The 5,146-nt window shown below is 45.1% G+C and overlaps 1 long non-coding RNA gene across 1 annotated transcript; it reads right to left on the minus strand.

The window, feature by feature from the left end:
* Positions 1–358: 358 nt before the first annotated feature.
* LOC116661844 lies at positions 359–5,146 on the minus strand. Its single transcript, XR_004317827.1, has 2 exons — positions 4,248–5,146; positions 359–950 (listed from the first exon to the last, which is right to left on the minus strand). It is a non-coding gene; the product is annotated as an uncharacterized LOC116661844 (long non-coding RNA).

Consider the following 5,146-nt stretch of genomic DNA (forward strand, 5'->3'; position numbering starts at 1 on the left):
ATCCACACAGACAGAAAGCAGATTAGTTGTTGCCAAAGACTGGGGGGAGCAGGGAATGGTGAGTGACTGCTAATAGGTACAGGGTTTCGAGTTGGAGTGATAAAAGTGCTCTGGAATTAGACAGGCAGGGGTGGTAACTGTACAACACTGTGAAGGTACTGAAATGTCACTGAATTGTACACTTTAAGATGGTTAATTTTATGTTATATGACTTTCACTTCAATAAAAACACTTAAAATATATTTTAGCAATTGCATAACTTCTTAGGATAAATTTGAAAATGCTCTTGTTTTTATGCACGAGCTAACACAAGCAGGCTCAGCACAATGACTTTTATACCTTTGGAAAGATCGTGCTCCAAGGCTTAAAATCCTCTTGTTTATTAATAGCTTTAGTGACACACGAAATGGACAGATCGGCAGGCCCAAGGTAGCTGGAAACAAGCAGCCGGGCAGGACAGGATCACAGTGTACAGCCTGCCTAGTATGTCCACATCAAGGCTTATCAAGTGATGACCACACAGGCGCCACCACTTAGGGAGGGGCAGAGCCGCTGTCACTGACCCACATGTTCCCCTATCAGAGACCTCCGTGCCAACTGTTTAACAGCTTCTTCCTGTCTCTTGGGTTTTCTCGTACATGTGGGGACTGGCAGAGCACTTCTCACTGGATGGATGGACTGTTTCCAAAGATGGTCACTGCAATGGCCCCTATCCTGCACCTCCTTCTGCAATATGCCTTGGCCGCTCCTTCCCCCAACAAGAAGCGGAGTCCATTTCCCCTTCTCTTGACCAGAGCTGCCCTTGAAACTTGCTTTGACAAATAGATTGTGGCAGAAGTGACACTGGGTGACTTCCAGGCGTCAGGCAGAGAGGTTTTGCAGTTTCTGTATTTACTCTCTTCGAATCCAGTACCATGGAAAGAAGTACGGGTTGCTTTGCTTGAGAGGCCCTGTGGAGAGAAAGGCCTCAGAGGATGACATGCATGGAAGAGAATAACACAGCCCAGCTAACAGCCAGCACCCACTGCCAGACATGGGAGTGAGGCCATCTTGGATGTTCCAGCCTCCTCAGCTATGCTCCCAGCTGAACGAAGTCACCTGAGGGACCCTAACCACATGAGGGACCCCAACCAATACTATGTGGTGCAAAGAACCACCCCCTACCAGGGCTCAGCCAACACACAAACTCATAAAAAAAAAATCACTGTGGATTTAGGGTGGCTTGTTATGTAGCACTAGATAGCAGATACACTTGAGGTCCAGACCAACTCGTAGAATGTATGTAAACTCCTGAGAGTTGCCTGAAACTACCTGAAAACCTTGCCTCAACCTCTAGAGGACTAAAGCTCAACGCTCCTAGGATAAACCTGGCCCAGAAGCCGATGACTTCCTGGAGTAGACTGCTGGCTCAAGACCAGTGGAACAAGACAAAAATTTTTAGGGAACCAGTGAAATTGATAAGAGAGAGCCAGCTGTCATGATCTGCCCTGGAAGATTTTTGGCACTGTCTTTAGTATTCCATTTTCTCATAGTCACACAATGATACCTTTTCTTCTAGCTCTTTCTCCATTTCCCCATTTAACAGGTTCTACTTGTGCAGACTGTACTACACAGCCCCCTGACATCGGGATTACATTAGAGTTCCTAGATGCAACCATGTGAAAGGAAAGTATTGCCATGTGGAAAATGCTCAAGAAAATCGGAAGACAATGACTACAGATCAAGATTCGGATCCACTGATCATAAATGGATTCGAAAACCCACAACTGTCTTTTGATAGAGTTCTTTGGGGTGACAGTCTATTAACCTTGACTTTTACTCATTCATATTTGCCCCTGGACCCCACCCCCTCAAGTTCATGTCCTTCTCACAGGAAAATACATTAATTCCATCTCAACACCCCAAAGTCTTAACCAGTTCCAGCACTGACTCAAAAGTCTAGAGTCCAAAGTCTCATCTGAATATCATCTAAACCAGATATAGGTCATACTCGAGGTCCAATTCATCCTGAGGCAAATTCCTCTCCAGCTGTGAAGCTATAAATCAAACAAGTTCTGTGCTTCCAAAATACAATGGTAGGACCGTCAGAGGGTAAACACTCCTGTTCCAAAAGGGAGAAATCAGAAAGAAAAAGTGGATGCGTCCCAAGCACATGCAAAACTCAACAGGGCAGACAACGTCAAATATGCAGGCTTGAGAATTATCTTCTTGAACCCGATGCTCTGTCCACCGGGCCCACTGGGGCGGGAGTCCTGCCTGCTAGACACACCTGTCCCTGGGGCTTTGCTTGGTGCAGCCCACACCCCAGCTCTCACAGATTGACTGGAGTTCAAGCCTATAGCTCCCCTTGGGTACAGTCACATGCCAGTGGCCCAGCCAGTCCAGAACTCTTGGGGTGGCCCCAATCCCACAGATGCACTGGGTATTGTCCTAGCCGTGGCACTCTGCCTGGGTCTCACATCTGCAGTGCCAGGTGTCTCCATCTTTCCAAATCCAGGTAACGGGAGCCATGGCCCCAGAGCTCTGCTGGGCACCACACCACCCACTCCTGGTCAGGGCTTTGGGAGACACTGTCCCCACAGCTTTGGGTGACGATCGGCTGACCTGATGAAATCCAGACAATGCCCCCTCCCTTTTAAATGGAGGAGGCAGCGCTGATGCTCTCTGAATAGCCCTTGGGGTCCTTCTCTTGTCTTTTTTTTAATTGAAGTCTAGTCAGTTTCCAATGTTGTGTCAATTTCTGGTGTACAGCATAATGTTTCAGTCATACATATACATACACATATTTCTTTCCATATTCTTTTTCATTATAGGTTACTACAAGATACTGAATATATTTCCTTGTGCTATACAGAAAAATTTTGTTTTCTATCTGTTTTATATATAGTAGTTAGTATTTGCAAGTCTTGAACTCCCAATTTATCCCTTCCCACCCCCTTTCCCACTGGTAACCATAAGTTTGTTTACTATGTCTGCGAGTCCGTTTCTGTTTTGTAGATAAGTTCATTAGTGTCTTTTTTCTTTCTTAAAATTTTGTTTATTTAAAAAAATTTTTTCTTCCCTTGTCTTGGAGAACAGTTCTATGTCCCATCCTGTAAACTTTAAGAAATCCCAGAGCCTTCCTTCATTCCTTCCTGTCTCCTCCCCCTGCAGTTCCAACTGGCAGTTTTCTTGCTGTGATGGCTGAAGTCCACGGCTCTCGGCCATACGAGTCTCCTTATCAAAGGCTCGCTGGGCCACACCCTTAGTGTTCCCGTCGGAACATGCTGCCTCATTTTTTGCAATCTGCACAGGCTGGGAAGTTTCCAAAAGTTTAACTTCTGCTTCCCTTTTAACTATTAACCATTCCATCTTTAAGGCATGTCTCTGTTCTCGGGTTTTACTGTAAGCATTGATGTGAAGCCAAGCGCACCTTCAATGCTAAACTTAGGTTTCTCCTCAACCAGAAATCCCATTTCATTGCTCACAAGGTCTACCTTCCACAAAACACTAGAACATGAACACCATTCAGCCAAGTTCTTTGCTATTTTATGACGAGGATGGCCTCTCCTCCAATTTCTAATAACCTGGTTCTCTGTAACCTCCACGCGGCTACCAGCAGTCTGTGGCCCCTCAGGCATTCTTGGAGAAGACTGAGGCTTTCCTCCGTAACTTCTGGGTCCTCATCAGAATCGCCTCCAAACTCTTCCAGCCTCTATTCACTCCTGGGTTCCAAAGTGGCTTTCACGTGTTTAGGTACTTGTTACACCATCATCCCCACTATTTAATACCAGTTTCCTGTCTTCGTCTGTTTGGGCTGCTGTAACAAAACAGCACAGACTGGAGTAGCTTACAGACGACAGACAGGTATTTCTCACAGTGCTGGAGGCTGGAAGTCAGAGACAGGGCACCAGCAGGGGCAGCTGAGGGCCCCCTTCTGGGTCCCAGACTTCTCACCTGGCAGAAGGGGAAGGAGTTTCTGTCCGGCCTCTTTTGTTTTTTAATTATTTTAATGCAGGGACTGGGGATTGAACCAAGGACCTCGTGCAGGCTAAGCACATGCTCTATCACTGAGCTCTACCCTCCCAGGCCTCTTTTATAAGGGCACAGTGTCATTCATGACGGTTCCACTCTTCTGAGTTAATAACTGTCCAAAGGCCTCACCTCCTAATACCAGCACACTAGCCATTAGGGTTTCAATATATGAATTGCAGAGGGGACTACAAACGTTCAGACCAGAGCAAAATCATAATACATTTACAACTAACCTCAGGTGCAGCTATAACAAGTCAAAGACAGCTGGCTTAACCCTCGGCATCGTGGTACCAAGGGTGTGCTGTGCCCCTTCCCAGGAGCTGCTGGGCAAAGCAGTTATTTGCATCGGTTAGAGTTGGTCCTCTTGACTCCCGAACTGTAACTGGATAAAATGAATTTGTAATCACAACCTCACCAGAAATGTCACTTATCAAGGTAAAGCCTGACTTATCAGATTCAGACACCCAGCCTTACAGAAGAAGGTGTGAATGGACCTTGCAGAAAATGGCCCAGGGCAAGTGCCACCCTTACAGAGAAGCAAGCAGGTCACTCTCCCAGAGAAACAGGGACACCCTGCAGTTGGACCCAGTGAAGACAAGCTTTCTGTTCTTGGTTCCCTGAATCAAAGACGGTAAAAAACCTTTCTAGAACAATGGAAACAAAGCAGCATATCTCTTGTTGCACCATGTCTAAAAGGCAGGACAGACAAAAGGAACACACACTGGAACAGACAAAATGAATACACACAATAAAAACACCAAGCCCTGACCTATAGGAAATACTATTGTTAAAAGGGATTCTCCCCAGTCTTCTGTTCTGAATTTCTTCCCAAATAGTGGTAGACAGTTTAAGGTAATCATATTGTATACACACATCTTGTTGATAATTTTAATTGCATATATATTGTGTAAGGTTTGGTCTGATGTCCACTGTCTGGGATAGTGAAAATTAAAAAACCAATTAACTGGACCACAAATTGAATTCATGATCTTAATACAAAAAATGACAATGAAGACAACACTAATGTACTAACGCTACTGAACTGTACACTCAGGAATGGTTATGATGGTAAATTTTCTTATATGCATTTTACCACAATTTTAAAACCAATTTTTCAAAAAGAAAAAATAAG

The sequence above is a fragment of the Camelus ferus genome, chromosome X, assembly GCF_009834535.1.
Source record: "Camelus ferus isolate YT-003-E chromosome X, BCGSAC_Cfer_1.0, whole genome shotgun sequence".
NCBI lineage: Eukaryota > Metazoa > Chordata > Mammalia > Artiodactyla > Camelidae > Camelus > Camelus ferus.